This window comes from Cyprinus carpio, chromosome B20 (genome assembly GCF_018340385.1).
Source record: "Cyprinus carpio isolate SPL01 chromosome B20, ASM1834038v1, whole genome shotgun sequence".
NCBI classification, from domain to species: domain Eukaryota; kingdom Metazoa; phylum Chordata; class Actinopteri; order Cypriniformes; family Cyprinidae; genus Cyprinus; species Cyprinus carpio.
Window position 1 is genome coordinate 29,392,903 of NC_056616.1, and position 12,623 is coordinate 29,405,525.

The window sequence follows — 12,623 nt, forward strand, 5'->3', positions numbered from 1 at the left end:
GTAAATTATGAATTTAGATTTTTGGGTTAACTGTCCCATTTAAAAAGAACTGGAAGGAAATGAGAAACACTAACAGAAATATTACAAAATCCATTCGTAAGTATTTGTTTAAATTAAAACTGCCCATTCACTCACTGCATAAATCTTACTCTCTGTAATCATTTTTTAAAAAAATATCTGACGCATATAAAATATTACATTGACAAAGACAATGTTAAAGATATGTTGCATTCATATTCAGAGTGGCTTTCCTAGCTTGGGTTTCACAGTAACACTTCCGCAGGAAGTTCATGTTTACAGCATTCATACTGACAAAGATCCTTCCCTCATTCTCTCAATGCATTACCGCTTATTGTAAGGCGTGAACTCTTAGATAAGAACAACTTTCTACACCTCTCAGATTTAAGAGCGTCTTTCCTAAACCACGGAATGAACCATTAGGGCCACAGCACTGATCTGTAGTGGACCGACTGAGAAGAGAAAACAAGCCCTAGGAAGAACAGAGAATTACAAAATGTTATGAGAACGAGCCCTTGAGGGAAAACCATGAAAAGGATACAAATGTCTGACAAGGGTGCTCACGCAGGTTAGTTTGCTTCAGAAGATTAAAACAGATGGGAAGGACTGCAGACTGAGCCAAAATCTATACAGGGTATTGTTAAGGGTCCAGGATGGGTGGGTGTCAGTCTGCTGAAGGAAATCCACTGAAGACAAATGCAGGAAACATTTGAAACCTTTTTGAGAATGGCTATAAACATCGCTGTTCAAGAGTCAGAAGCTTTGAACAGGTCCTCTGAAGATCATGACGTCACACGCACTCACTTTCAAAAAAAACAGCCAACAAAAAACCCTGTTCAAATTAGCAGTTCCATAAAATCTGTAAACAAACACAAGCGAAATAAATTCGCATGGAAATGGAGCTGGTGAAATTATCAAAATCATGAACATCATATGTGTTTGCAACCAAATGTTTGTTGGTTTTGACTACAACTGTAGACCTTTACTGGTCCAGGTCATGTATAGGTTAAACCGGATAATAAAGGTTAAACGGGGGGGATTTTCTTCAGGATAAGCCAAGGAAGCCAAAGAGAAGTGGCACCAGGAAAACGCAGCAGTAGGCCACTGTGCCGTAGACCAAAAACCGGTACGCCAGTTCCACGTGCGCGTGTTGTCTAGCCTTCCGCACGTCATCCGAAGGCACGCCAAAGACCCTGCAGGCCAGCGGGATCGCCACTGCCTTCATAGCAGCCCTGACGGCTAGAAGCACGGCCACTCCTACCAGGAGCCGCATGATGGGCGGGATCGCGTAAGGCCCCGTCGATCAGGGGCAGGGTGTGAGCGGGAGAGCTTCTTCGGGGGGATCTGGCTGCAGACCCACTTGGTGGTTCAGACGGGATGCCAATGCGGCTCCGGCAGCTGTGGCCAAGCTTGAGCTTGGGCCGTGTCGCCACGGGAGGTGCTCCATGAGTCCCCAGCGAGAAGGCCACCAAGCTGAAGCCAACATGCACAAGCACGACGACCAGAGGGGCGTAGCTGTGGGACAGGGTAGAACGTGTCGATGTCATGCAGCATGGGCTGAAGGACCGCCAGGATGAGCACACTGTACAGGAAGCCTGTGATCACCTCCTGTGAAGATGAAGGAACAAACTTATTAGATTGAAAAAAGTCTGAAATTCTGTCATCATTTAGTCACCTTCACGTCATTTCAAACCCCATAAGACCTTCGAAATACAAATTAAGATATTTTTAATGAAACCTGAGAGGTTTTGGTCCCATAACTTTTTATACCACCTTCATGACATTTTTGTTTCTATATGTTTTAGTTACCTGGACGTTCAATGAAGGGAGACAATCCTCTCAGTTTCATTAAAAATATCCTAACCAAAGTCTTAAAGGTTTGTAACGACCATGAGTGTGAGCAGAGTTTTTAGACAAATTGCCATTTAAATTCTCATCAGTTTATTCCCTACTGGCCAGGCAAATACTTGAAGGTTAGTGAGAACAGGTATTGCTTGGCACGAGAAAGGTGGTGTTCAAGCATCAGTGATCTGTATAAACATTGTGTGAGTCATTATGGATACAGTTATACAGTTGTGTATAGAATTAACAAAAACGTTCAGCCTGAAATAAAACGTTGCAATGTATTTATTAACTATACAGTGAGTCCACTAATGTATGTAAGGCCATGATTACCATAACATGTCAAAAACAGACCTGAGAACAGGATGGAAGAATATGGCATGTAGATCTGATAAAGAGGGGTGTCATTTATGCAGGTTTTACATACACTTCAGCTGCATTATTTTGTGTATGGCACCAAACTATTGTTCAGTGGCATCTCTCCATTTATGTTTTTAGATTTTCACAGACAGCAGATGTTCAAATTCTGAGCTTCCAGCTCACCTTTTCTAAAACTGCAGTCTTGATGAACATTAGGAACTGGTTTTGTAAACATTCTTCCTTCAGACTTAGTTTTTTTGACATTTTTATGTTGATTTTAATGTTGTCATATCTTTGTGAAGAATTTTATTTAATTAAATTTTTTTAAAAAATTACATTTTATGAAGAAGTTTCTGCCACTTTTCAGTTAAAAGCGAGTGGTTCACAATATTCAAAAAGAATGCAAAGCTACCATAAAAAGTGGTCTATGTAATCCTCATCTGTTTATTCCAAGCTATCTGAAGTTATACAATAGCTTTTGTGTGAGGAACAGACTGATCATTCATTCATTATTTACAGAAAGAATCTTGAGATCTGCCCCTAGCTGTTTGCATCACAATTAAGCAGCAGAACTGTTTTTTTATCAATATTGATAAAAAATAAGAAATGTTTTTTGAGGATCCTGTGACAATGAAGAATTGATTAATGACTGCTAAAAATTCAGCTTTGCCTTCACAGAAATTAATTGCATTAAAATTACATTAAAAATAGAAAACAATTATTTTAAACAAAATATAATTGCACATTTGGAGCACTTTGTTGGTGCTTTTGCATCATATTTGCTTGAAAGCCTCAGTTTCGTTATATGGAAATGATATAGAGTGGTTAGAATATTCTTCACTTTTTTATTTTTTATTGTTCCACAGAAGAAAGTCACAAGCATCTGGAGAGTCATGATGCAGTTCAGTAAATGATCCCTTTGCCCCTTGTTGTCTAATCTTATGTGAGGCACTTTCAAGGTTAACGGGAAGATTATAGCCTGACTTTGGACACCTCACGAGAACACTACAATCTGATTGTCTTGTATATGATACACTCATGCTGTTATGTACTTTAAAATGGGTTAAAAGGTCAAAGGAGCCTGCAGAAGGAAAATCCCTAATCATGAGCCAACCACATAGTCACGACAAGAAGCCTGTATCTTAACTTAGATCTGATAGATGTGTAGCCTGTTCAACCTGTCCATGTCTAGTTTTATACATGTACACACACTGCTCCATGTGCTGCAAGCCAAAGGTCTCTGATTCTTTCCAGCAGCGTCTCGTTTTAACATTCCCACTGCACTGCTGCTCTAGTCCTTCCCTCTGTATATCAATCTTTTTAAGTTGAAGGGTTGAATGGATGCTAGAAAGATCTAAGAGACTTTTTTTTCATAATCTTCTCTAAACCAAAGCACTCTGATCACAGGCACTTGAGCCCTAAGCTGTCAAACAGTCCATCAGGGCTCAACAATAAGGATTTTTTCTATACTGGCTTGTCCACAAATTCAGATTTTTACTTGCCTTGCCAAACATTTTCACACAAATGAAAGAAATATTTTTAGTAACATTTCTATGACAACTAGTTTAGATTTTTTAGGTCCACTAGTTCAGATTTTAGTGAGATATAATGCAACCACCAAAGACGTCCCTCTGCATGAGTACAACCAACAACTATATTTATATATTTAGGCATATTTACATAAAGCACACAATTTGAAATAACATTCATTAAAAAAAAAAAAAATCGCATGTGGTCAATGAACCACATAAGACATGGCAAAAGTGGACATCTGGCCCGATAGGACATGTGACCATACAATGTTGAGCCCTGGTCCACAGACTTGTTCCCACAACATTCACACAGAGCACAATCTAGACTTCCTAAATCATTAGGTGTGCAGATTTCCACAAAGATGATTCAGCCACCTTCATCGAGAGCACAGCATTAAAATAACAAGGTTCCATCACCTAGGCAACCAGCATCTGCTTTCTTTAAATCTGTCTGCTCCCACTAACAGCATTTAAAAAGATAAAGAGCGACACAGCCTCTGCAAAAAAATAACCGGTCCTTGTGTAAGAAGTCAGTGGGTAATTGTTATACGATGCACACACCTTCAGCACTGATGACTAACACACAACATGTCATCTTGTTCTTGATGACCCCCCTAATGCAAAGCTTGTGTTTCAAACTGTCGGCCTCTGTCTGCTCATAACACATAACAATGTAAAAGTAAATGATCCCCACTGGTCATACAAGCCCAGGGGAAGCAATTATCCAATCAGGGATCTTCTGAGGAAAAGCAAAACAGATGAGCTTATTAGAAGATGAAGATGATACTGAGTCAGCCGTGATTGACTCACTGATTTTGTTTTCGTTACTGACAGGAGAGGGGTGCAAAAAAAGACTAAAGCAGCATATATAAGGCGTCTTCTTGAACTGCTCTCAAAACCTTAATCGCGAAGCATCAAAGTGAGAACTGAAAAGTTCCTCAATCTTTGAAAGCTGTGGAAAGTCTGAAGGTGCCAGAATCACTGCATAAAACATTATTACTATGCTCTGAAATTATAACAGCTACTAGTGCAACAGACTGCACATGATCATGCTTATTAAAGGTTCGTACATACAAAAATGAAAACTGTCCTCATTTACTCACCTTATGATGTTCCCCAAACCTACTTTGATGATCCACTGGTTTAAGGCAATAAGAAAGCATGATTTAAATGTGACAATTAAACATTACTCACCCAGGACAGAGTGCGTGCATGCCCTCCCCTCCCACCCCCCCCATCTAATCCATGCTGATGACAGAAGCTCGCATACACAAGGACACTTCCAGATCACAGAGCGACCTGCTCCGTCCACAACATGAACGGGGTACTGTTGAACACAGAGGGGAACTGTCGATGGAAACTTGTGAGGAACTGGCGTTCAATAGGCAGTAAAGTCAATTCTTAAAATTGGTTAAAACCAGGGTGTTATTAAACTAAAATTTTTGTAACCCATCCACCATAATAAAAATGGGGAACAATAAGAAAAAAAAACAGTTGGTATTAAACTAAAAAAAACCATAAAAAAAGGGACAACTTAACTAAAATAAAATAAACCTTAACATTATATATAAACATATATATATATATTATATTATATATAATATATATATGTATCTATGCATGTGCTGATTATTTATTGTGCATCCCTAATATATACTGTATCTTATTCAGTATATATTAGGGATGCACGATAATATTCGCACGATTTATTAATGCGCATCTTGTCAGTAAAGCCGGTTCTGTAATCAGTGGTAAATCTTACATGTACGTGCTTTCATGTGGAGCAGCATTAAATACCCAGAGCTGTTATCACTGACAACTGCGCCCCAAACAAAACATGTTGGCTGGGTGGAAAATATGATCGTGGTTTTGCGCAGCTTGCAGTGACACAACGCCTTGTGTAATAAATTCTGCTCCACGTGAAATTAAGCACACACGTGTATATACAGGTGTGTGTATATATTTATAAAATGTTTATTTTTTTTAACCTGATATAACTGAAATATAAATGAAATAAAATTTATTACATTTTTATATACATTTACAAGAGAAAATAAACAGAAAATAAAAAGCTGTGGGTCATTAAGTTTTTTTTTTTTAAGACATAAATGCTTTAATTCTGCAAAGATGAAGAGAACAATATTAAGCAGCACAGCTGTTTTCAACCATTAATGAATCTCTTGAGCAGAAAATCAGCATATACAATAATTTCTGAAGGATCCTGCGGTCACTGAAGGCTACCGAGTAATGAGGCTGAAAATTCAGCTTAGACATCCACAAAAATAAATACATTTCAAAATAGAGAACGCGTCATGTTAAATTGAATATTTCACAATATTACTGTTTCTACTGTTTAAAAAAAAAAAAGATGCAGCCTTCACTCTTAAAAATAAAGGTGCTTCATGATGCCATAGAAGAACCTTTTTGTCTAAATGGTTTCATAAAGAACCTTTAAACATCTGAAGAACCTTTCTGTTTGACCAAAGATTCTTTGTGGCGAAAGAAGGTTCTTCAGGATACAGAGAAGGTAAGAAAGAGATGGTTCTTTTAAAGAACCTTGGGCTTGCTGGAACCAAAAATGTTTCTTTGTGGGAACCAAAAATGGTTCTTCTAGGGCATCACTTGAAGAACCTTTCCGACCAGCACCATTATTTTTACAGAGTGTTGCTGGTACTTTCGAACTTTCGAACGGTAGTGTATGTATATCTGAATCCAATTTTAGTCAAGTAGTATCCAAAGATGTCGTTGTTTTTCATACCAAGCCGAAAGGCTGAAACAACCTGTTACAGTTTCCAGGGCCTAAAAAACCATACAAAACTAATTACAATACACATAATGCGATCAACCCAAACATAAGCAACAGATCAGGACAGAGTGGGCCAGAATGCCTTTATGAGTCCATCAAGGATGAGGACCAGCAGGCCACACTGTTAAATGTAAATCCATAAGTTTGATGAATTCTGACCATACTCTACATACTTTAGAGGGAGACCAAGTGCAGTTGCAGAGAGGTGGATCGCAAGTAGCTTCTGATCTATAGAAATGCCTCTGGAGCTTCTCATCATTCAGAAAAGATCCATACGGGTTTGGCATTCAGTTGACCTTTTCCTTATGTGACCATGCATTTATTCACTGCAGTAGTCTGGGCACTATAGCAGTACCTCCAGTCCCTCTGTGTGCAAGTTAAAAAACTCTGAGCAGACTTGACCCTCATGGTTCTCCAGCAACTCCATAATAAAGCGTTCAATTAACGCAAATTTCAGTCTTTCCCTGAAAAAAACCTCTTCATAGGTGAAAACAAGCTGCTCAGTTCTTCATTTGCCAATCTGTAGGCTTGGTTTGAATAAATCATTCTACAGCAAATCAAGAAGCCAGAGCGCCAATGGCGAAAGAAGAGGATACATGTTGAGTGCTATTGTTCCTAGTTTCATGCTAAATTTAAGAGGATATGAAAGCAAGAAAAATAAATCAGTAGGGACTTGATTTCTGTTTTCTACACATACAGCTGGATAAGATCTTCAGTCTTCAGCAGGAACACAGCACATATCAGTCAGTTTCTGCTGACAGGGAAAAAAATTAAGAAGAACAGACTCTTATTAGTTTTTCCCCCAGCAGTTTTTTCCATGAGAATCTGTCAAAAGCAGAAGACTAAGAAAAGTTTCTACAGAACTAGATCAGATCCTGTTGTATATAAACAGGTGTATCAAAAAGAGTAATCATAATATCGCAATAGCACAACGTCTTCTAAACTATATGCTTGTTGTTAAAAGTAATGATTTTAAACACCAACAAGCATTATGATACAGAAACTTAGCAGAGGAAATCCATATTATGAATAATACAGTGCACTCCATAAACCCTTTAGTGCTTAAGTAACAAAGTCTACATATTTTCCCCCCCAAAAAAACTATTGAGGATTAATGTCCTGTCTGGAAATGCATATACTGGCAACCTTGATTTCCAGATGAGTTAGTTCTACAATAATATGGAAAAGTAAAACTATTTTCCAATGGATGCAACAGACTAAGGACAGATGGACTTTTGCGATCTGAAAATCAATTGTTGAGCACTCAGGAGTGAAATAATGCCCCTTCACACAGGCGAAGTGAACTTCACACAGCAAGTGAAGTAGTCTAGAAGAAACAAAATTAACATACCAACTTCCTCTCAAGAGAAACAGTTATGTTCGGTACTTTTTGCTGACGGCAGAGTCCTCCCGTTTTTTTTTTCTGTCTCCTTCAAGTAAGTTTTTTTGAGAACCAAGCAGTCGGAATAGGCCTCAAATATGTTGATATTAACTATGACGCCAACAATTAGACAGTGTTCCTAATCGATAGAAAAGTTTACATAGCCAGAGGAAATGACATTATATGTATATAGAGAATACAAAAACCTTACCTTCATTGTCTGTTAAATGTTAAAGATAGGTTAAGTCGATCACTGAGATCGTGAACAAACGTATTCTGTTGTTTCTTTGTTTTAATGGCCTAGGTGACGAACGTTCGGTTCCCTTTATTTTCAAAGATAACTTAACACTAATAAAACAACAAAAAAATCAATGAAGCGGACAGGAACATCTTTTTGAAATGAGGGATCAATTAACACAATTCTTATGTATGATGAGCCATTCCCCACCCCCTTCTGTACTTGAAACTGGACAGGTTCACTGATTAACACTAAATTAAAAAAAAAACATACATATTTAAACCAATCAGTGCATTTGGAGTATTTCTTTAATTCTTTTTCATACCACTTTGTAACGGACTTTGCTTTTGCATTTGCCTAAATGATACTTAGGTAAAACAGTGAAAATTGGGGCATTGGAATCACGGATATTATTTGCTGCTTATACATAATAAACTGAAATGCTAAAGGTAGGTGTTTTGATCAGAGGACAGCTGTTCAGAATGTCAGCCACCCACCCACTACAGCACAGAAAGTCTTAACATGTTAGACCCTACCTTGTATCGTTTTCTACAATTACTAGCACTTACGTTATTATTAGTACGGAAAAAATTTTAAAGCATTATAGCCCTTATCACAATCCTGACAGAACCCAGTCAGTTAGTTACTGGCCACTGCAACTTTTTGCTCCTCCTTGCTGCCCACAAAAAGTGAAAATGGAATTATTCCATTGTCACTGGTAAACAAAATCACATGGTTGGCTGGGACAGAATCATGCCGAATTGCAATATTGGAATCTGTATGTTGAAGTATACTGTTTATTACAATATCCTGCACTCATACAATTACTTTTTACATGTCATATGTACAAGGACTAGTCAAGACATTTTAAAGCGCCTTGGTGGGGAAGCCTGCCCGTTGTGCATTGCAACCTTTGAAGCATCATTTGTGCCAAGGCTGTCCAGGACTTCGAACCTTGCCCTTTTCCCCCTTTCACGGACCTTTCCTGATCCTGTACCCCTCTCTTCCCCACAACCAGAGCAGTGGGCAGCCATTATGCTAGCGGCGCCCGGGAGCAGTTGGGGGTTTGGGTGCCTTGCTCAGGGCACCTCAGTAGTGGTATTGCCGGCCGGAGGACTCGAACCCACACCCTTAGGGTTAGGGAGTCCAACTCTCTAACCACGAGGCCCGACTTCCCACTAAATAGTATAGTTGAACTCTGATGGAATTAATTTATATACTAATACATTAGTAGTAGTTTAGATTCGTTAATATAACTTAAGGGAACAGGGCGAACATAGCAATAAAATAGTACAACTTTTCTTAAGGTTTCCTTGTTACAAGTTACATGTACTACGATAAGATAATAAATTAAGCATAATTTGACTAAGTAACCCAATCTAACCCCTACCATATAGCCTAAGTACATGTAGTTAATTAACATTAACCTTCAGTACTTAAATGTTACAATATTGCACTGTAAAATAAAGTGTAACCAATAAACAGTCTGTAAAACTAATTTCAACAAATGAAAGAAGTTAATAAAAGAATTGAAATGACTAATAAAACTCTGCATCAAGTGTAGGTCATGTAGGTTAAGGCATCAACTAACTTGTTACTTCTCACTCTTTGAAAAGTGACTAACTTGTTTGAGGAATAAATATAGTAGTTTTAATGACTTTGCGGCAAAACTGGCTAATTGAAAAAGTCCTAATCAATAAGTGCTCATGAATAGCTCGTAATATAAAAAAATAAGTGCGTGGGTAGTTTTGGAGGAACAGATTGCTAAGAACAGAACAGATCGGAAAACACTGCCCGACACCACGTTTGTCTCACGTGGTTACGATTATCGATTGGTCTTAGTGTGTGAAACGCCAGAGTGCATCATACCTGCCACCGGCGCACGGATCAGGACCAGACAGAAGGGCAGCGGGTGCCGTCAGGCGTGTGTGGAGGGCATGCTGTACTCCCGTGTTGTAGAACACCCCCATTTGGACCACTAGGAGGCGATGCGGGACGGGTCGCAGCGGACCAGATCTTTCGTGGACTTGCCGAGGAAAGCACCCAGGCCCCCACCACGATCAGCTGCCGGCTCACATAGTCGACGTTCACATCATATGGGTAACAGCGTATGAAGAACATCTCGCCGCCCAGCTCGGTACTGACGGTGAAGATAGAAGAGAAGCTCGTTCTCGATGATGAACTCCTGGCCAACATCACCGGTCAAGGAGTTCCTGCGTACGGCTTGACTGTGCCTTTGGAGTCCCTCTCCGCGTTCGCCTTGAGGGTCCATTAGCGGAACATTCGTCCTCCTTGTTACAAGTTACATGTACTTACTATAATAATAATAAATTAAGCATAATTTGACTTAAGTAACCCTAATCCTAACCCCTAACCATATAGTAAGTACATGTAGTTAATTAACATTACTCAGTACTTAAATGTACAATTGCACTGTAAAATAAAGTGTAACCCAATAAACAGTTGTAAACTAATTTCAACAAATGAAAGAATTAATAAAAGAATGAAATGATTAATAAACTCTGCATCAAGTGTAGGTCATGTAGGTTAAGGCATCAACTAACTTTGTTACTTCTAACTCTTTGAAAAGTGACTAATTGTTGAGGAATAAATAATAGTATTTAATGACTTGAGTGCAACTGGCTAATTGAAAAGATACTAATCAATAAGTGCTAATGCATAGCTCGTAATATAAAAAAATAAGTGCTTGTTAGTTTTGGAGGACAGATTGCTAAGAACAGACAGACGGAACACTGTCCACTTGTCTCACGTGGGTACGATTATCGATTGGTCTTGTGTGTGAAACAGCTCAAGAGTGCATCATACCTGCCATCGGCTGCACGTGAGCAGGAACAGACAGAAGGGCAGCGCGGTGCCGGTCATGGCGTGTGTGGAGGGCATGCTGTACTCCGTGTTGTAGAACACCTCCACTTTGACCACAGGAGGAGATGCGGGACGGGTCCAGCGGACCAGATCTTTCGTGGACTGGCCGAGGAACAGCACCCAGGCCCACACCACGATCAGCTGCCGGCTCACATAGGGGTCGACGTTCCACATCAAGAAGGGGAAGAACAAGATGAAGAACATCTCGTTGCCCAGCTCGGTACCGACGGTGAAGAGATAGAAGAGAAGCCTGTTCTCGATGATGAACTCCTGGCCAACATCACCGGTCAAAGAGTTCCTGCGTAATGGCTTGACTGTGCCTTTGGAGTCCCTCTCCGCGTCTCGCCCCGAGGGTCCATTAGCGGAACATTCGTCCTGTTCAACATTTTCAACAGCCTTTAAACTTTTTCTCAGCCTTTGGGCCGGAAGTCTGTCTGCGGAGTCTCCACCAGCCGCGCATTGCCCCACGCAAGCACCGTTGACCCCAAGCGTCTCCCCAGCCTCGGCCGGTTTTTCAGAAAACGTCCCGCGGACGCCGCAGAGCTGCTGGAATCTGGCGACATGGCAGGGATCCTGCAGGTATCGACAAAGGCAGACGAATCTGTGGAGCGCGCCGCTTGCCATGGTGAAAGCGAAAGGTCTGAATCAGTATCCCACGCGCTGCTCACGAGAGGCTGTAAACACCAGCGCGTGCAAGGCTGCACTGAACAATGGCTGGTTATATTGCACGACGCATAGTCCCAATATCGAGTTCAAACGCGCAGGATGACAGCCGGTTAAATAAGGAGTGGCTGTTTGACTGGGATAGGAAGTACATTCGTTATTCAAGCAGGGAGGCGATAGATGAGGTATGTAGTAGCTGCAGGCTGGGGTTGCTACGGTCGCTGGCAGTGGAGCCAGAGTCCGGTCTTGTTCTCCGTATGGCTGCTGGGAATATTGTTTTAATATTCTCTAAAACAAACAAATAATATAATAAATAATACGTTATAGTAACTAGCATGCAACCAGGCGGATCAGACAAATGGGCGAGCTGTCGCGCTTTAACCCGAATGATGATTTGAAAATACTCTTATTGTACTCGCCTGCATATTTGTCCCTGGTGTTCGGTTTCGCTGGATTTCAGTTAAATTATATCCAGGACCTTTGAAGCAGATCGTGTTTGTCGCTTTCAGTGGTCCCTGTACTTTTCACCGCGCTGGTTACGGCACCCCTTTCACCAATCACCAGTATTTTAAAGTATAGAGGCAAGTCTTGCCACAGTTTTCTACCGGCTTGGGCTATTTTTCTGTTTGTGTCCCGTCGAGCGAGTTGTGCAAATACGGCCAAGTGTCCCCCCCCGGCTTGTTAACAACTGTTAACAAGTTACCTCAGCTTTTCCATGTAACATTAATAGACTGACCATAGTTCATCACGTCTGTGCTGATTTTGCAGGGACTGATGAACACACCCGTGCTCTGATACAGTGGAGAGTGGCTAATTAAGCCCTCTTCACTGGAAAGCGAAATGCTGCAATTAAAGGTTTTGAGTAAGTAACGTTATACAAGACAAATGTAATATGTTAAT

General features: G+C 40.3%; 1 pseudogene; it reads right to left on the minus strand.

Moving 5' to 3' along the window:
* Positions 1-324: 324 nt before the first annotated feature.
* Positions 325-11,792, minus strand: LOC109054159 (annotated as a pseudogene).
* Between the last annotated feature and the right edge of the window lie 831 nt (positions 11,793-12,623).